Here is a 21,217-nt window from a genome sequence, read left to right as displayed (position 1 = left end):
TCTCTCTCTCTCTCTCTCTCTCTCTCTCTCTCTCTCTCTCTCTCTCTCTGAGACAAGGTCACGCTGTATAGTTCAGGTTGGCTTTGAACTCACTGTGTAGCTCAGGCTGGCCATGCACTCATGGCGATCCTCCTGGTCAGCCTCCTGAGTGTTGGGATTACAGGTGTGTGACACCACACCTGGGTCTTGTCACTCTCTGAAGTCCTCTTTCTGTTGTGTCTTTTTGTGGCTGTTTTGATGTCCTCAATTTATCTGAAATGTTTATGACAATGTCGTCAGACATATAAGAGACCCCGGGCAGCAGAGAAACTTCCATTTGCTGTTTTAGGGTTGTGTCAACATACGCCATTATAGAATGTGTCATATCAACATTGTGTATATGCTTCAATGTCCTCATGTAAAAATGTAGTAGATATTTCCCTGCTCTTACTGATTTGAATAAAATGATAAAATAAATGTAGATGTTGAAAGTCATTTGCAAGCCTTGCTATCACCCTCTCGCCTCTCCCACCCAGTGGACACATGTAAAGTGTGTGGATGCACAGACCACAGCTTGTGAGCTTGGACACAGTGGGTATGCATCAGTACTCCCAGAGGAGCCAGTTCTCCTTAGGTGTTGGTAGGTAGCACCTGCATTCGTATGATCTCCCTTCAGCCCGGTGCCATTTGTTCCCACCCATAGTTGTTTCTGTTCTTGGCCTTTTAGATTTTTTTCTGAATTCCTATTGCTGTAGCAAAAACAACAGGACAGTGTTTCCCTGGATCTTCAGTAGCTTCCATGTGTGAACCAGGGAGAGGAAGGATGGAGAGCTTTGTGTGGTCCAGGCTGTCAGCTGGGATCGGCTTTGAGAGAAGAGGCTATGACTCCCCAGGACATAGACGTTTACATTGCTAAGTACCTGCAGGATCTGGTGTACGGGGTTGGGATGCAGCTCAGTAGCGGAGTACTTGCCTAACATATAAAAAGCCCTAAATTAGATCTGAAGCACAGCAAAAAAATAGGTAGAATAAACAGCATCTGATATATTACAGGCTTGTGATTTTAGTTTTTTTTTTTTTTAGACAAAGTGTTTTATTTTTCTAGAGGGAACAATTTTATCATAAAGATTACCAAAAGATTTTTTTTTTAAATTTATTTTTAAAAACTGTTCGTTTGTTTGTTTAGTACAGGGTCTCACTATGCAGCTCAGACTCCCAGTAATCCTTCGGTCTCAGCCTCTCCTCGCTGGGATTGCAGGTGTGCGCCCCCACGCCTGGTTTTGGTGGCCAGGGCCTGCAAGGCATGCAGTACCTGGGTTCAAACTTGGTCCTTGCACTTACCAGGCAGGCCCTCGGATTGCTGAGCTATCCCCCCAGCCCCCAAAGATTTTTCTTTACATTTTTTACTAGTACAACTTTGTGGTACATTAATAATCATCACTTTCTTTTTCTTTTTATTATTTTTTAAAAGAATACAAAATGGAAAAAAAAACTAGAAAGGATACAAAATTTCACTAAACAAAGTACTAGGAATTCCACAGTGGGCGCTGTACTGCACGGCTTCTGCAGGCCAGCTGTTTCTGCACACTTACGTCTGGTGACGTAGACCGTCATCACTTCCACCACGGGGAGTCAGTCCAGGCACGGAACACATCTTCCTTCTTTCTCCACCCCTTTCGTTTTCTCCTCCCTCCCTTCTCCATCATCTTTCCACTGGCCAAAGGGCTATTTTCCTGATACTTATTTGCTTTTATTTTGCTTTTCACATTATTTATACTGTGTGTTTTCCGTATAAAAGAACCCATGAGACACTAAAATGTGTGTCTGACCTTTTAAACGTAACATTATGATCTCAAGAAGCATTGATTTTCCTATAAAGGACTCCAGTTCATCTTTCTTCATGGCAAAGTAGTACTCCATTACCATCATGTGTTAATGGACACACAGGTAGCTGTGACGACTCAGCTGCTCTGAGCGCTGCTGATAAAAGCGTGGGTGTGTACGGCATCACTGTAATTCGACTTCTTTAACTCTTTGGGGATGATACCTAGAAAGGGAATGATAGCTCAGCGGATTAAAGCACGTGCTCAGGCAGGCGCAGGGACTGGGGTTCATTCCCGGCGTGCCTGTGCCCACCCCGCCCCCCGGGTGCAGAAGTTGATTGAGACTCAGCGTGGTGTCGCCAGCCTGTAATCCCAGCGCGTAGGCAGCTGAAAACAGGAGAATCACTACGAGTCCGATCTGTGTAGTGACACCCAGTACTAAAAACACATTACAAAAAGAATCAAATGTTTTCCCAATTTTGCTCTTTTTATAGAATCTTCATATTGATGAGATCGTGCTGCCAGTATCGTTCGATTCCAGGAACTAATGACTTGCTTGTTTTCTTCTATGATCCATTGATTATCAAAACGTATTGTTTAATTTCCACGCATTTGCTTAATTTCTGTGGTTTCTTTGGTCATTGAATGCTGATTTCGCTGCACCATGATCTAATAGTACGCAGTTGTTGGGTTAATTTTTTCATGATCTCTTGCTGTTTTTCAGGTATCTCTATTTTTTTTTTTTCAGTTCCACTTTCTTTTCTTTTTATTTAAGTAACTGCAGCGCCAGCCTTGCACAGCAGAAGGGCGCTGGGTTGCAGTGTACGAGTACCCGCAGCGCTGAGGAGGGGAAGCCGAGCAGTGACCGGGTACCGCGCCTCCGGCACCTCCACATCGGGTTCAGCAGTCGTGGCGTGGGCGTGGGGCACTGGAGAGAAGCCATCAAGCCGTGACGTCTGTCTCCCCAGCCCTGGAGACCTCAGGGACAGGGCTTCGTGAGCTCGCTCAAGTGGCAGGGCCAGGACGTCCCAGTTAGGGCTCACGGCCCTCGGAGGGCGTTTTCGGCAGCCCCAGCGGCTGCGTGGGCAGCTGCGGTTCGCACCGCTGGGCTGGAAAGGACACCAGCAGCAGATTCTTGCTGGGCTTCTGAAGGCTGGCACCCGTGCGTGGGTATGAGGGAGGGTGCGCTTCAGCATCGCAGTTCCCAGCGCAGCAAGGCCGGTGAGGAGCAGGGCGCACGCGCAGCCACAGCAGCGCGGTCTCCGGCAAGGCCAGAGCGGCGATCCAGCCACTGAAACCCCAACCTGGGATCCAGGGCCCGGAGGACAAGGATCGCACCCTGCGCGAAGAAAATGAAGGCAAAAACGAAGACGCTGAGCTGTCTCTCCGGAAAGCCTTGTACGTGGGGCGGTACCAGCACACGAAGGAGCACGCTGAGGAGAAGGATTCAGAGCAGAGAAAGCCCGAAGCCTGAGCCCTGGCTGGTGTCCACACAGAAGCCGGCCAGGCAGGCGAGGCGGTGGAGGAGAAGCGCTGCAGCGCCGCGCGTCCAGAGGTGGTACGTGGTAGATACTGTCTTCTGAAATTCTTGGGGGATCTCCACGGAAATATCTCGGGAAAAGCAGGGCTGGACTGGGCAGGATGAAGTAGGGCCAGCCGTCCTGCCGCCCAGGGCAGCGCGTTCAGCTCTCTCCCAGCGGTCCAGCTCTTCTGCCTTCCTGCTGAGTTCCTTCTGCGTCTTCGGCAGCTCGGCTGTGGCGGCAGCAGCTGAGGCCTGAGAGCTGTAGGAGCCACAGTTCTTGGGTTCTGTGGGGCCGAGCTTCCGTGAGGACTGTAAGCGGGAGCTGCGGGTGGAGGCAGGGTGCAGGGGCGCAGCAGGAGGCTCGTACGCTGGAGTCGGCTCCCGGGTCTCGAAAGGGTTGCAGACCTCAAGCGTGGTGCACTGCGCGCTAGGCTGGTGCTGATCACAGCTGGGTCCTGAGAGCAGTCGTCCAGTCCGCGGATGCGGCGAAAGGGTTTCCCCTGTCTCGACTCTGGGCCATGCTGGTAACTGCGGGGTAGGCCGCCCCCTGCCTTCCACGCCCCTGCGCGGCAGTGGTGGCCCCAGGAATCTCTAAATAGCTGATCACCAAGATTGGCCCTGTCTTCTAGTTCTGACACGCTATCCTCGTGCTGGTGACTTCTGCAGCCCACACTTTCAATAGCACTTTTTGGGGGGCGGGATCATGGTGGTGGTACTTGGGACTGCACTTAGCATTTTTAATTGATTAGATGTCTGTTTGTTACCTTTACATGGATTCTGATTCTTTGCTAAATGGGTCATTCATGTTTTGTGTCGCTTTTTCTAGCTTTGGCTAGCTGTGCGTTGCAGGAGACCATCAAGTTGGGCTCTCCTGAGAAAAGACGCCCTGGTCTTGATCTTTCTTTCCTTGCCTTCAGCCCTGTTCACTGAGATATGCGGAGCTGGCTCCATGGAAACTCAGATGCTCTCTTAATTGGCTAAAAGAAAGGTTTGACTGGGATGTGAAACTGTCTCAATGCAGTGTGTGGGTGAGACCTGCTCCTCCCTAGGCTGGAAAGGGGGCTCGCGCTAGAGCCCTGAGACTGCAAGTCTGACACGTAAGCCAACTTCTCAGTTGGTATGAAGTGCTCGGCTGCTGCTTACAGCCAGGGCCACCACGTGCCTTTTCCTCAGCACTCTGCTGGACCTCCAGCCACCTCCATGCTTAACACCAAAAAGCCATGAGCTTTTGGGCTTGTGGCCTTCTGTTGCCCAGAACACTGACCATCCCGGAACTCTGCAGCTGTGGGCCTTTCTCTTGGTGTTTATCTTGCATCCATGTGCCATATTGCCGGGGGAGAGGCCTGAACTTTCTCTGGGGGTTTTGATAATCAGTGTCCCACTGTTTTGTTTATTAAGCCCATTATCTGTTTAATTGTACCTTCTTTGAGCTGGTTGAGCACCTTATTGATTTTTTTTTAATCTCTGTTTTCCTTTTGAGAAATTTGGCAGTGAGCGTTTTCACTCAGGATTCTTTTGGCTTTTCCGAATTTCTTCTGATTTTATATAAATGCATTTTTTTATAAATGCATATTTTATACATAAAGCAAAGATAGGATAACACTGCTGTGTATTTTATGTTCATTTTCTCATCTAGTAATTTATGCATTTTTTTCCAAGTAAATATATATTCACTAAAGGCTATACAAGACTCCATTACAGAGGCGCACTCTAAGTGGTAGGATGGCCTAAGCCAGACCCACATGTGTAGGCATCATGTTGGTGCCTTAGTGTCGGAAGAACCTGAAGGAGTAAATAATGTCTGAAAGGTACAGTAGATATAGTAAAAGGGAAAGAAACTGCCCAAAAGGAAAGAATAACTGGGATGAGGGAAAGGAGAAAAGAAAGAAAGATGGAAGACAAAATTCATATATATATATATACACACACGCACACACACACACACACACACACACACACACGGAACGTATGTATAGCTAGAATGATTGTGCAACTGATTTTTGTTTGTTCATTGAAGGGAACAGTTAATACTGAAAATTTTATTTTGACCAATTTCACATGCTTGTATGTAGTAATCTGAGATAGTACTTTGAAGATAACAATGTACAATATAGCAACCATTGTTAAAATTGTATTTTTTGAAATTCTGTGTCATTTTTAATGTTTTATCTATTATTTTTAAATATCTTTAAAAAAAACTAATGATCTAAATTGTCCTTCAAATATTGATAGAAAAACAGAGGAAAGGAAGTGTATTTTTAAAATAATTGTGGTTTGGGGTCTTTGCAAGGGAAACAATAGAATACAGGACACATTTTATAATGCTATTTTATAATAAGTCACTCAAAGAATCATATACAAGAAGTGCAGGAAGTCTGTCCATACACTAAGAATTCAGCTGAGGGCCTGGATCCCACAGTACTGTCCTGCCTGAGTCAACTTAGAACTTAGAGCCCATAACAACCTCTCCCACCAGCCCACCTGGAGGCCTGGGCCCCCAGCAAAGTCTCATGTAGTCCTGTTTCTTGGATCTGTACTGGAAGAGACCAAAGATCAGGGACAGAGACTACAAAGTCTTTGCCAGCAGGATGAAGGAGCTGTGCCAGCAGGCTGAGGGATCTGAACTGGAGCCAAGAAGCAGCGCTCAAGGTAAGAACCAGAAGAGTACCCCAGCCGTACTCAGCAACAGTGAGGTCCCCAGCTCTTCCAGTGATGAGGAAAGCCGAGTTCCTACCAGGAAAGCCAGTGCGACAAGCTTCTCCACAAGGCGGGGTGGTGCACCATCTGGCCCTCTGGAGCCAGGAAGGGGTGCTTATGGTGAGCATTAGAGCTCCCCCAAAGCAGCCACCCTCAGGGACAGCGAAGGCCCTGAGCTCCTCCAGCAGCAAGAACAGCCAAATGCATCAGGTCCTCCAGCAGAATAGCCCAAGAGAATAGCCCAGAGGCTTCCCGCAGCTCCATCAGTGTCTCCAAGTGGCTTTCCTAACAGCCTTTCGACAGCTGCTCCAGTGCTGCCTCTTCTGCTGCTGGCCGCAACCCTCAGATGGCCTCCCACACCCAGCACTATGCTAGTTCAATTCAGCTGGGTGTAGCAAGTTGAACACCAGTTAGAAACCCACTACAATAAGGTAACCCCAAGACAGAAGGCAGACCTCAAATCAGTTATGTCAGAGGAGTTGAGGGTGTAGATCAGTGGAAAAATGTGTGTTTAGTATGCATGAAGGTACCCACACCTGAAAGAACAAAGCAAAAATGAAACAATGAGCAAGCAAACAACTAAACTATAAAACAAAACCCCTAGACAAAATGGCAGTAAGGGCCAATGGGATGGCTCAGTGTATTAAGTGTCTGCTTAGGCAAGCACAGGGACTGGGGTTCGATCCCTGGCACCATGTGCCACACCAGCCCCATGTCTGGGCATGTTGAACTGGCGGCCACCAAGACCTGGCATGGTGGCACACACTTGTAATCCCAGTGCTGGGGAAGCTGCAAACAGGAGGATCACTAGGAGTCTGAGCTGCACAGTGAGACCCTGTACCAAATACATAACATAACACAACACAACACAACACAACACAACAAAACAAAATGGCAGTAAAGAATCCAATCAAGCTGGGCTGGCCAAATAGCTCAGTGGATTAAAGCACCTGCAAGCAGGTGCAGGGACCAGGGGTTCTATCCCTGGGCCTGCTGTGCCAGCCCACCCCTAGAGCATGCTGAGACTGATTGAGACTGGGCACGGTGGTGCACACCTGTAATCCCAGCACTTGAGAGGCTGGCATGGTGGTGCATACCTGTAATCCCAGCACTTGAGAGGCTGGGCACGGTGGTGCACACCTGTAATCCCAGCACTTGAGAGGCTGTAAACAGGAGAATCATTATGAGTCCCATCTAGTAGTGAGACCCTGAACACCCTGCAGACCTTTCCCCAAAACACAGAAATAAATAAATAAAGAATCCAATTATGGTGTTAGAAAATCTGTCTAAAAGGACACTAGAAGTGTTTATTTTTATGTAACAGAGACAGTATAAGGAAACAACACAAAGAAGCAGGTTGAAATTGGAAAAACAAAAAATTTGACAGTGGATATAAATGAGAAAAAAACACTTTAAAGAATTAAACCTATAATACCAGAATTAAAATGAAATAAAGTGGACATTGAGGAAAACTTACTTGAGTAACTCTTAAGGAAAAGGAACAAGCTGATAGAGTAACAACCTGGAAAATTAAAGAGAGACAGCAAACAAAAATTATAGGCGTGGGTCCTAATAAGTATCAGATGAGCTTCCATATGAGAGAGAAACAAAGGCTCGCTTATGCTCCTTAATAATTGTGATTCTATTTCCTTCCACCAAAAAGAATTGTGTATTTTTAGAGGGCCTGGTTAAGATTTTGCAAAGGGATGATGAAAAAATTATTCAAGATTGCAACAGAAAATGATGTTTCTGCAGAACCAAAAGATCAAAAGGCAATGGAGAAAATCTGCTGTAGGGATAAAATTTTGTGCGACCAGAAAATCGTATGCGTAGAGAAGCGTCCTTCACAGAAGAGGCAGTGTGAAGACGTCACTGGGGACACAAGGCTTCAGACTAGAAATTGAGAGCGCAAGAGTAGCCCTGACTTGGAAACGAAAATGTTCAATTGGCAACTCCGAACTTTGCTGAGTGGTGGACCTAGGAGGCGAAACGAAGCCTGCCTGCTTTCAGCCACTTCCCTCTTCCTTTTCTGCCAGGAAACACGTCTTTCAACTCACTGTTTTGATTGCGTTCCTGACAAACATAAAGCAGAAGTTGCTGCGCCGTCCTGTTCCTGGCCCTTGCTAACGATGAGCCAAGGAGGAATCCGCGGCACACAGCCTGAGACTCGCTGAACAAAACGCTCCCTCAGTCTTCTTCCATAAAAGCAGAACTGCAGAGCACCCCACGAAGGCCACTGGGGGGCCAAGGAACTTGACGGTTGCTGGCATGTTGTAGTAAATGGGCTGAGTCACTTTTGAAAACCAGGTACTTTTAGCCATCAAAGCCTCGTTCAAATAATATTCCAGTCTGAGTCTGAATGTGTTAGTCAGTTCATGATCCTTCAAAACCTATAGATGTATTCTTTCAGCTGTGCTATAAGCATGTAAAAATGACAGAGAAAAATAACTTTAAGGAAATTCACCACATACTCGTTTTCTTGGCAGAATGGAGTTGTGAAAATGTTAGAAAACTTTCTGAACACAGTCCCAGCAATTTCCTTTTCTCTTGTGCACTATGTATTTGTGCTGTCATGCTTCTTATCAGCATGACAGCATACCGCGGAATCTCTGCATCCCAAACTCTTGTCTTGGCCTTATTTCCTGCAGAGCTATCACTTCATTTCTCTGCCTGCTTCTGCAACAAACCCTGAAGAGAGTTGCATGCATACTTGGAAGCTCCAGGTTCTCACTCCAGTCCTGTCTTAAATCAATCCAAATCACCTCTTGCTTCACGGAGACCTTTCTTGTCAAGGTTCCGGTGACCTTGGCGTTGCCCACTCCATAGCCAGTCCTCGGGCTTCCCCAGCATCCGACACGTGCCCCTGCCCTTTCTCATGCGCTTCCAGGACCTCGCCCTCCTGCCGTCCTCTGTGGCCTGCTCTTCTCTGGCTCCTGCTCCTTGCCTCAGCCACGTAAAGCAGCACAGCCTAGAGCTTGCTCCTCAGTCTCCTCTCTTCTGGATCCCACCATAGTGGTGTTTTGAGTGACTTCTAGGAGCATGTCACCACCACCTTGATGATGAAAAATCACCGAGATGACAATTTTATAACCAAAGAAATTTCTTAGTTCTGATGACTGGAAATCTAAAATCTGAAGGATGGATGGAATGGTTTTGGGGGAAGGATGATATTTTTTGGTAATAATCAAGAAACAAAATCCACCTTTGAGGCAGACTCCCTGAGAAGTCTGTAAATGTGGACTCCAGAGGTCCCTAGCAAAGTCAACAATCCGGGGCAAGACGAAGGCAGCTCCCCATCTGCCACTGCTTCTTTAGGAGCAGAGAAGTTCAATGATTGAGCTCTGAAGTGAGCTAGGAGTGGCTTTGTGTGCAGGGCAAGACGCCTAGATTTTGTCTCTATTTTTCCTGCTGTTCCCAGCACCTCCTCCCAGAGCCTCCTACTAGGTCACTCACTTGTCTTTTATCATGCATAATGTTGGAAATATTTTCATTTGCCAGATTTTCTTACTAGCTTCGTAGTTAGTACGAATGAGATCTCTGCAATGTTTTCCAGATAGCAAATCCGAACATCAGAGAGCCGAGGATGTGCAGCGGGTCACAGTGGGTGGACAAGAGCTCTGGCTCTGCAAACATAAGTCCGCAGCCCTCTCTGGCTGGGAGGTTAATCGCATGCACCTGGACCCCGGGTCCCATTCTTCTGTTGGAGCTGAATATGTGTCTATTCCTTCCCTCTGCGTCTCCCGTAGTTAACGCTGGCAATCCAGCCATAGCACATTTTTATCTTTTCTTAGTTGAAGCCTCTTGATGTTCTGCTCAAATAAAAAGGGAGTTTATCATGTGGACCTACAATAAGGATGTTGTAAACAAACAACTATAAAATGAAGAAATATTGAGTTGAGAACAGAGGAAAATTGATCTGAGTGTATTTTATAAACTGTATAGAGGTTTTCAGCATGATTTACAATTCCTTATTCATTAGTGTAGAATAAGTCATTAAAACAAGGTATTTATTTGGATTTTCACAGCGGTACTTCCTCCCTGCCAGTCACAGAGATGAGGGGCTTTTGAGGAAATTTCTTAGTGGCTAATGGCCTTAGTGGCTAATGGCATGGCCTTCGGAGCAGGAGAGAACTGATGCTGGAGGCGACTGTACCAGAGCCACACTGTGACTCAGTGCCCAGCTTCCTCCTCCATCTTTCCAACTGCAGCAAGGGGGCACATCAGTATGCAGGGATTTTTGGTGTTTGAGGAGAGGATTTTGAGGTAACTGAATGTAGTCATCCTCTAACCATGTAGCACTTGGTCTTGGGTGAGATCTTCCCTTGCCCACTTGTTCCCCAAGGTTTGTGATATTTGGCATCAGAGGGGGACCCTGTCCTCTTAATTAGTGATCGCAGAAGCTATTCTGACATACAGGCAGATAACTCCTCTGAAAGGATTAGTTAGCACATGCGGTACTTTAAGCTGAGGTCTGCCCTCTTACCCAGCCCAGAATCTGCACTCTATGCTCTGCACGCACACTTTTCCATGAACGAATAAAGAGAATGATCCTGGGTTTTAACTGAGTCTGTCAGGTCTATGTATGGAGTAGTGGGAGTAGGAGAGATAGTGCCTGGATTTCTTTATTCTGCCTGGGATTCGGGGCTTCTTACATTTTTGGGACCAGGGATTTAAATAGAGCTATGTTGCTGGGGAGATGGCTCAGTGGAATAAGTGATTCCCTGGCAAGCGCAAGGGCCTGAGTCCAATCCCCGGTTCCGTAAATAGAGCTATGTCTCTTCTCTCTCTCCAGCCGTTTAATATTCTGGTCAATGATTCCCCAATATTCCCATTATATATATCTTATTCTATTTTATGATCTTTAAATTTTCTAGACTTTATATCTGCATAATATATTCAGAACTGTCTTTTAATTCATTAATTCATTTTTGTACCCTTCCCAGTCTGCTACCAAATAAATTCATTTGTTAATTTTGTGTTTTATTTCAGCTATTATATTTTTAATTTTCTACTTGGTTCTTTTTAAGTCTATTATGTGACTTTTTCTCTCCCCTCCAAGAATATCTTTAAACATAAGTTATTTAATGCTTAATTTTGAATATATTTCTCTGTGTCTGGTTATCTTTGACTTTATGGTGGTCATTATTCTTGAACAAGTATTTTTTTTGGAGTTGTACAAGTCGGAGAGCAGTATGTCTCCTCCTACACAGGAACTTTTTCTTTGAGTGACCGGCATCTGGGCCTGTTACTGCCCTTCACACAAGCCTCCCCTCAAACTCATTCATGGTTTGAGGTTCTCTGGCTGCTCCTAGTGAAACCACACCAGGAATAGCAATGAGGGTGACACCCTCCTTCTTTTCTTCTCCTATTGTGCCCAGCATAGGAACAGTCTTCTTTGCAGTTTCCTGGGGCATGGAGGGGAACTATCTTAAATACTCTTCCTTACTGCTCTGAAAGCAAAACCGTTTTGGGGTTTGAGCTTAATGCAGAGAGTGCTTCCTGGAGGGCTCCTCACCTGGGCAAGATGTGAACCTTGGGTTTATCCCTCTGCTCTTGAATCTTTAGAGGTTAAATTCAATGGATGGTATCTAAAATGTCCTTGAGGGCAAAAGTTTCTTTCATACTCTGATTTTTCAGTATAAACTCAATTCAGGTTTTCTTCTAGATTTTGGCCTGATAATTGGTGCATTTGAAGTTTTAGCCAAGAGACTGGGCATGGTGGCACACCTGTAATCTCAGCTCTTGGGAAGCTGTATACAGGCAGATCACTACTTGTACAAGTTAGTAGTGAGACCCTGTAGTAGAACACCGTGTAGACCCTTCCCTAAAATACAAAAAAAAAAAAAAAAAGTTTTAGCCAAATCTCCTTTCTGTTGTTTCCATGAAGGGAACAAGTCTTAATAGCTTAGGATGAAATTTCCTGAAATGTGTCTTAGTTATGGTTGTTTTGCTGCTGCATTTCATGAGACTGCTTACTTCAGAAGGATCGATGGGAAGCCAGCGACTCCCATGCAGGTCACAGGTGGCTTCTTGGTCAGAGCCAACACTGCACAGAATCCATGTGACGTACGTAGCCCCAGGAGCCCTCAGACGACACCATGGCAGAGACGACGAGAGAGGCAGATCCAAATGATTCTCCACTCCACGGGAGGGAACCTGTTTTCCTGGCAAGCCATAACTTGTCCTCTTGAAGAGAGGGTCTCCTCCAGGGCTGCGTAGCTACTGCTGCTTGGAAAGAGAACTTGCAGGGCTATAGCTGCTTAGCCTTTGGGAGATAATCATCACAATAACCAAGACCCTGTTCAGTCCACTGTGCCAATAAATCTGCATTGTTAATGAGTCCGTAGCATGGGGGCAGACTGACTGAGGAAAGCAAATGAACAACATGTGCAGAGAGGTTCATCCCTGGCGACCGTGGCATTTTCTTTGTGGTGAACGAGGAGGAAGTCATTACAGTATCTTTCCTCTTGGGTTTCTCAAACCTTTTCTTAACCCCTTTTTTATTCGAGAAGCTCTGGTTGCTAAAATGACTTCCATCTGGAAACTGGGATGAATAACCATTATGTTTCTTGTGTGAGTTCAGTTTCTGTCTATGACACCTAAAAATTGAGTGATAAAAATTGTGGCCAATTGTGTTATGGTCTTTAGTTCTTTGCTTCTCCCCATGTCCTGCACTCATTTGTCTTATAGATGGGGTGTGTTTCCCTCCTGGCCCTGGCTTTAGGCTCACTTACATTATTTTCTCTGGGTAATGGCAAGTGGGTGGAATGAATGCGGGCCAGTTCTGGACCCTGGCTTTAGCTCCCAGGCCTCCTCACTTTCTCTCCTGCATCTCTGAACTTTCCTGAGAGACACGTGTCCTGGGGAGTCCACTGGTCCCAGGAGGATGACACACATGTGGAGCAAAGCCATTCCAGCTGTGGGATCTTGAAGCAGCGCCCCTCCGCCATGTCGGTAGGTCAGCAGCTTCCCACTAGGCAGGGAGATGTACAAGTGACACTGATTATTGTTTTAAGCAACTGAGTTTTAGTGAAATAGCAAACTGATACAAAAATATCACCAGATGCTTAGTACGCAGCCCATTTCATTCTCATAAAGCTCATGTATTTGGGCGAGATCTTTCAAGCACTGCAGGGCTTCCTGTCTTGCCTCTTTGCTTTCATGTACACATGGATTGTAGAGCTGCTTTAGGTTAAAGCTTTGCATTCAGGTCGCCTTTGCTTTCAGCTCCTGCCACCTAGGATCAGTCAGCTTCAGCACCAGCTGTCTCTGCTGCTTCCAAGAATCAGATTTTGATTATTTTCTGTTCTTGTTATACTTCAACTCATATCCACAGGATTCTTGTTACCTGCGGTCTCTTAACAGAGGAAGAAAGACAGGCGACACAGCTGGCATCCCTTTGTCCTCCAGCCTATGCTCTCTGTCTTCTTCATTTTGTCAGAAAACATCTATACCTGGATCATCAGTCAGGATTCAATTCAACCTCCCACTACTGACGGTGCATCTTGGGTAAGGTCGCCTATTGCAATGAATTTGGACTGATGTAAAGTGTATTCCCCTCTTTGGAAAGCTCCTATGAATTCTTTAGCAATGCATTCTTCCTCTAGTCTCCAATAATCTTCCCTATGTAGTACCTACAACTTCTGAGGATAATTCTTCTCACCCCTACTTTTTCATATATTCTCAAGCCTTAAGCTGTGTTTCTACCCTCTTGGGCAGCTGAGAGCCATAGTTAGGCAGATTAACCCACTGCTCCTTAATGAGAAATGCCTGGAGACTACTGTTAGGTGTGTTTCTCAGATCACAATTTTTGCCAGTTACAGCATTAATTCTAACCATAACTCCTGACATCTGTGGATTCTAATAATAATTAGAATAATATTTGGATCACAATGATCAATAGTGTCTGCATCAGCCTGTGGCTCTGCTTTGCCTCACAGGATGTCTAACTGAGTAGCTGCAGATACTGGCTCAGAAAGAATTCACACTGCTCACGCACAAATGTGGAGCATGTTCTCTACCCATACTCTTCATTTTCAATTAAAATCATTTTAATTGAACACTTACTTTATGTTCAATTAGTAACACTGAATACAGTAGTATGAACAAAACAAAATATCTACCCTACAGGACTTATATTAAAACAAAACAAAATAAAAACCCAACAACACTGGGTGGAAATAACACTGGGAACTTGTCGGGAAACGAAGGTGCTGGACCACGTCCTTTGCCATGTGCACCACTCAGGGCTGATTGCTCCACAGGCAGTACCAGCCCTGTGACCCACTCTGCTCCACTCTGGGCAATGCAAGAGCAGCTCCTTTTCACACTGTAGAAGCCTGAGCTGTAAAAAGCTGTCTCCTAACACTGCTTGCATCTCTCAGTCTTTGTGAGGTTCCGCTTCTCACCAGACTGCAGATGCAGCTGCTAACTGCTTTATGAGTTAAGGCGTGGGCCATTGGTTCTCTGTGTTGTGGGGAGGGACCTCATAAGCCATATACATTTTAGGTGATAATGACATGTCCAAAACCCTCTTGAAGAGTGGTTGTTTAGAATCTGCCTCGTGCCAGTGTTCTCTGTGTCTTAAGAAATAAAGTACGACACACATGGTCTTCCTACACAGGGGCTGCTTATTCTCATTATACACGCAGGATCGCAGTGGGACGTGAAATGCATCAGGAACAGCAGCCCAGGCTCAGGCTCCTGCTGGTCTCCTTGGCTCTTTCACTGTCCGTGTGGTTTCTTGTTTCTGTAAAATCTCTGTTTTATTCTGTGAATCTGCTCTGCTTTCCATCTGGCACCAAGTAGCCAATCTTTTTTTAACATCTATTGTCAAGTCCATAGGAAACTCATTTATTGGCTTGATTAATTTCTGTTGTCTTTGTTTCCTTTAAATGAGTGTTCTTCTTTAGTCTCCAGCCTGCTTTGGGTCACACTCTGAAGCTGTACCATGAGAAATCTGCCAAGTGTATGGGGGGCAGTTTGACCTAGATCTGCGAGAGGAGCACTGTGGACATCAGAAGGGACACGCCTAGCACTCTTGGGTCTTACCATGTCCCAGGATCACTGTACTTGTTATCCTGCAGAATACAGTGAAGAGTGCATTGCACACCACATGAACAATTTTTTCTGAGCTTGTACACACGAGTGTTGGCTTCTGCTCTTTCCCCTCCTGAAGCTCAGTAGAAAGTTGGTCTCACGGTCTGTAGGGCACTCTAACCACTTCTATTTGTTCCTAAAAGATGGGTATTTTGGGTAAAAGCATCACATTTTCTGACTTGATCAGGGCATTCATTTCAACACTCTCCCTTTAGCTAGCGATCATGACAAATCCAAGGAATCCATGAGATTTAAAATTTTTTCTGCCATCTATTATTCCCTGAGGATAAATCATGTCATCAGGATGGGGTTTTTGGGTAGTCAAAATGAATAATTGGTTCATTTATTTTTGATCAGCACACATATAAAGAACATTTTGAAAGGCATTCTATGTTCATAGCCCTGAAGGAAACACCCATAATCTATAGAGAATAGAAGTGTCATGTAATAAAAGGGCCATGAGAGTTGTAATGGAAAAATATTGGGTACTCTTACTAGAGAATTTTAAAAATAATTTTATTGGGAAACAAATAGCAATAAGGCAGTTTCAAAACTGATTAGTAGGACAGTTTCAGTAATTAATACATTGCACATTGTTCTCTTTGTAGTGGTTATTCATAGTACAAGATGCAGACATGGTATCCTGTCCAAGTGAAATACTTCCATGACAAAGAACAACTAAAGAATTTCATGATGACAAAGCCAACCCTACACAGACTACACTAAAAGATGTTCTAGAGAGGGACAAAAATGATCAGAACTCCATGAACGAGAATGGAAGGAACCCACTAAAATAGGGCAAACAATTAAACATAGGAGAAAAAGGAGTAAACAACAGCAGGTAAATAACCTGTCAATCATAAGTCAATACATCTCAATTATAGCCATCAATGTAAATAGAGAATTTTTGATGGAATTTTTAAATTACTTATTCACTTTCTCATTTGTGTATTTTAAAAATCATTTTAATTAAACACATACTTTATGTTCAATTAGTAATACTGAACTGGCCTGCTAGAATATAGTAGTATGAACAAAACAAAATATCTATGCTATAGGACTTATATTAAAACAAAACAAAACAAAAACCCAATAACGTTCCAAGATACTGTCAAGTGGAACAAATCCTATAAGGAAAGCAGGATAAGGGGCAAAACTGAAGGAAGGGAGGTAGCATTTGTGACAGTGTGGCTGTTACGGTTTATACTTAGCTGTCTCCCAAGATCCTTGGGTTCTCATAGGTGGGGCTTTGGGGAGGTGATTGGATTGTGGGAGTCGATATCTGACTTGCTATTAGGAGGTAGGGTCGGGTGGGAAAAGGGGTCCCAGCTCCACCGTTTACTCTTTTTGCTTCCCTTCCCCAGGAATGAGTAGCTCTTCTCTGCGATGCTACTCTGCCACACCCCCCTGCCTTGGAGCCAGCTGACTGGACAGAAAGCTCTTGCATGTGAGACAAAATAAACCTTTGCTCTTTTTTTATGTATTTGGTGCAGCGTCTCACTACACAGCTTGGACTAGCGGTGATACTCCTGTTTTCTGCCTCCCCAGGGCGGGGATTACGGGCCTGTGCCACCAAGCCCAGTCTCGGTGGCCAGCTCAGTGCACCCAGGGGCGGGGCTAGCACAGCATGTGGTGCTGGGGATCAAGCCCTGGTCCCCGTGCTTCCTAGGCAGGTGCTTAGTGCACTGAGCTATCGCACTGGCCCTCAATTTTTGCTCTTATAAGTTGTGGGTGTCAGGTATTTTGTCTCACTGATGAAGAAAGTAACCAAGACAGTGGCCATGACAGCCTTCGCTGAAGAGGTGACAACTGATCTGAACCCTGATGGAAGTGAGGGGGATCCTCTCTGGATAACTGAGGTGAAGTATTTTAGGCAAAAGAATGAAGAAGTACAGCATCCTAAGTTAGAAGTGCACTCTGTGGTCTGAGGATCACCAAAGGTCCAGCGGGGGAGTCAGAAGAGAAGAGGATAGAGGCAGAGTGTGACTTGAGCTGGCATGCGGGCAGAGCATAGAGGGCTGCCTCAGTCACGGAAAGTGCTCTGGTTTTATCCTAGTGAGTCTGTTTTGAGCGGTACAGTGATCTGCTATAATGCATGTTTTAAAATATTTATCATGGCCACCTTGTGGATAACAGACTATTTTTGAATAAATTTACTGCTAGTTGTAGAAACTATACATAAGTTTGCATCCTTAGGCAGTTACAAATATTAATTATGATCTAGGAACTGGGATAGCCTTATTTATTCTCTTTCCTTAACCAGAAATTTTCTACATGGTAAAAGCAAGTTTAATGGGGTAAAACAAGCCATTAGAAAGACATGCTGGTGATTGTCTCAGTTACTCTTCTCTCGTTGCTGGGACAAATATCCGACACCAAAATGAAGGAAGGAAAGGTTTATTTAGCTCACAGTTACTGGAGGTTTCCAGGCAGAGTGGCACATGGCACAAAACAACCTTTAGTGGTGGTGGCAAAGAGCAGAAAGCAAATGGGAGAAGTAGCGGCAACAATGGCTACAGAGAGCACGTGTCTCCCTTGAGTCACCTTCAGGCTATCCGCCCCAGGCTGGGTATAGTACTCACACCCATAATCCCACAGCACCCGCCCCCATAATCCTAGTGGGTCATGATTTAATCACAGACTCTAGAAGTCCCCACCCCCTGAGTGCATGAGGCTTGGGGGGATAAGTAGACACAAACCATAACAGTGTCTTTATGATAGCTATGACCTTCTAAACCTGAAAGGAAAGCATCCCACGGCCCCTTTAGTGACATCCTAGGCCCTGTTAGCTTTCCATCTGCAAACACCATCAGCTCTGTCACTGTTGAGGGTATTATAAGACAGACAAGTTTAGTTGTTATTTATCTTAAATTAGCCAATCCAGTGGGTCAGAGGAAAATGCAATGGTAGGTTCAGGCAAAAGGAAGACTTCTGTAGCATCTGCCTGACCACTGTGTGCTCCAGTTGGACACACGTAGGGACTAGGGTTAGAGTTGGGCCCTAGTGTGAATCTTGACTGTGTGCTAGGTGAAGAATTAGCAGAACGATCTCTCTAGTTGAATAAGCAAGTGCTTTGCCCTTGAAGAAGTGTTTCCTAAAAAGCTAGCTATGCCCCCACCTGCGATGTTTCTTCAAAAGGATTGCCAAATGACATTTTCAGCAGAAAAGGTTAATTTTTCTTTTGACTAAGTGACTAGAAGAGGAGTCTTACCACTCTCAGTGGGTGCAGAGACAGGCCACAATTAAACAGAAGTTAACAAAACAAGGCTGAAAAGCAATGAACAATTGTACCATATAATTTTTAAATTATTTGTAGATTTAACCACTCCTCTAGATGGGCAGTTCGTTGGTTATGAGTTTATCCTAAAGGCATGCACAGGTTTCATTAAGGGTTTTTAGGCATGGATTAGATTGAAATTTGGTGAGCTTTGTATTTATTTTTAATTTTGTGTGTGTGTGTGCGTGCAGGATCTCACTACGCAGCTCAGACTCATAGTGATCCTCTTGATTTCTGCCTCCCTAGTGCTGGGATTACAGGTGTGCACCACCATGCCCAGACTCCATTGCCAGCTCAGTGTGCCCAGGGGCAGGGCAGGCGTGGCATGTGGTGCCAGGGATCGAACTCTGGCCCCTGTGCTTACCTAAGGAAGCACTTAGTCCCCACTGAGCTACGCTGCTGCCCCTTGGTGAGCTTTTCAAGTCAACAATGGGAAATATGAACAGAATGATTGGGTGAGGTCACCCCTGCGATCCACTTCAGTGCTAATATTCAATGATTATGGAGTTCTGAAGGTCATAGTTCTGAAGTTTTTTTTTTTCTTTAATTGAATCTCTTGATTATTTAAGACTGATTTGTAAAATATCTGCAGTTTCTTTGTGAATTTAAGGAAAGTGATTTTTCTTTTAACACAAGAATGTGTCAACCTTTGAACATATAATTAAACCTTCTTCTTATTAGAAAAGTGTGAGAAAACTTCAGAGACAAATGAGAGAAAAATTCCAAGGTTTCCAAAACAACTGTGAGGATAAAGATGTTCTGTATCTGTGGAACATATGTGTGCTGCTCACTAATCACTAAACTTATAGGACATATTTAAAATGTAGCTTAGGGTTGGGGAGATGGCTCAGCAGCATAAGTGCCTGCCTGGCAAGCTGAAGGCCACAGGTTCTATCCCTAGTACTGCATGCCATGTTGGCCCTGTAGTGAGACCCTGTAGTAAACAAATAAATTAATAAAAAATAAAAAAATAAAAAGTGCAGCTTATGTGATAGAGGAATTGATGTTTAAAATTTTTAGATATTTTTTAAAATGTATTTAGTACAAGGTCTACAGGGTCTCACTATGTAGATCAGACTCATAGTGATTCTCCTATTTTCAGCCTTCCAAGCACTGGGATTACAGTTGCACGCCACCACACCCAGGTTCAGTTGATGTCTCAGCACGCCCCAGGGGTGGGACTAGCATGGCATGTACATTTTAAGATAATTTTAATTAATTAAAATTTAAATTTTCATAGCCACATTTGGCCACTGGCTATTTTATTGGACAGCACAGTTCCAAGCTAACTTATATTTCTCAAAATTCAGTTATACAGAATTTTTAAATATACAGATATTTTAATTATATCATAAATCAAGTAAGCATTTCATCTCCAGTCCTGATGTAGATATGTGTGATTATGTATACATTTGATGTATCACCTTATCTCCCTGCTCATCTGTCTGTTGTTCCATCTGTCTATCAAATGGTTTCCACAGTACACTTTGCAACGTGTGGGGGAAGAGGAACATGAGACTGGAATACAAAAAGAACAAGACGAAGGTTCTTTGTGTGAGTTCCAAAGATACTGTTATCATAATCCCTTCCAAGAAATTTTTTAAAATGAGCAGAAAATGGTATGGGAAACTTACTTATTTAGTTTTTGACACCTCATTAGGGTAAATCAGCTTGACTGGTACCTTACAATGCATTTGGAAAACTGAAATCCTGCTTCCTAGAAGCAATTGTGCTTTCTTCAACTTCAGATTTCAAAACAATTTCCGGGTCTGCCCAGCTATGCTGACACCTTGTGTACTGCAGTATGTACGGACAGGCCCAAGAGAAAGATGCTTGCGCTGAGTGCCAAGCTTCCTTCTGTAATTCTGATACTTCCCTGTAATGACTTCGAGGAAGATGAGCTTTTTGAAGAGTGAGTGCTAAGTAGGAAAGCATTAAAGGACAGTGTAGAGTTTGATAACACCTTCAAGAAGATATGGCGTTGGCTTGATAGTCATAGAGCAAAACTAAGATCATTGGAAATTTTCATTAAGGATTATTTTACTCTTTATCTGCTGAACATATTATGCAAGGCATCTTAGTTTTCAACCCTACATCTTTGCAGTTTTCAGATTTTTTGTTTGGTTCTGTTCAGAGGCTGATATAATTCTACTTTGGTCTTTAAATGGCTCCTGGCTACTTGTAAAATAAAGGCATATTTTGTAAATACCTGGTTCTCACAATTTCCACTGAAGTCTACCTACTAACACAGACATGCTTGAGCATGGAAACTGTGTGGAAAGGCTTGACGCTGACAGCAGCCAGTGAGACGCTCTTTACAAGGCTCGTGCTTAAGCAGGAAAAGCCTGTGTGTAAGGGTCATGGTCAAATAATTATGTATCTCCCTGATTGTAATCGGGTAGAACCAAAGAGCAATAAAGTGATGTGCTAGAGTGGCCGTGTCATTTCTTAGCTGCTTCTTGGAGTCACACTATGTCAATAACCAAGGTGGAAGTAAACAAATCAACTTAATCCTTTAATTCTTCACTCTTTTTGGAACTTTCATCAGAACCCCACATGCACAAGGCTAACACATCCTGGTCAAGCCTGGTCACTCACAGGAAGTAGCCTTGATAGGAACGTGAGGGTGAGTCTTTCCACAGTGGGATTCAGGCTTTCTTTGCCAAATGACTCCTCTATGACAGGAAAACTACCGTTGGTATTAGCATAAAGGCCTCCTGCCCCTCCTCTCCCCTCCTTGTCCTCATCCTCGTCCTCGTCCTCGTCTTCATCCTTCTTGTCCTGCTCCTCTTCCTCTTCCTCTCCCCTTAACCTTCTTCC

The 21,217-nt window shown here is 44.5% G+C and overlaps 1 pseudogene; it reads right to left on the bottom strand.

Moving 5' to 3' along the window:
• Positions 1-2,841: 2,841 nt before the first annotated feature.
• On the bottom strand, positions 2,842-3,844 carry LOC101571713 (annotated as a pseudogene).
• Between the last annotated feature and the right edge of the window lie 17,373 nt (positions 3,845-21,217).

This window comes from Octodon degus, unplaced genomic scaffold, assembly GCF_000260255.1.
Source record: "Octodon degus isolate 3935 unplaced genomic scaffold, OctDeg1.0 scaffold00207, whole genome shotgun sequence".
Classification (NCBI taxonomy): domain Eukaryota; kingdom Metazoa; phylum Chordata; class Mammalia; order Rodentia; family Octodontidae; genus Octodon; species Octodon degus.
Note: the sequence above shows the minus strand (reverse complement) of the source record. Positions and strands in the feature narration are given on the sequence as shown.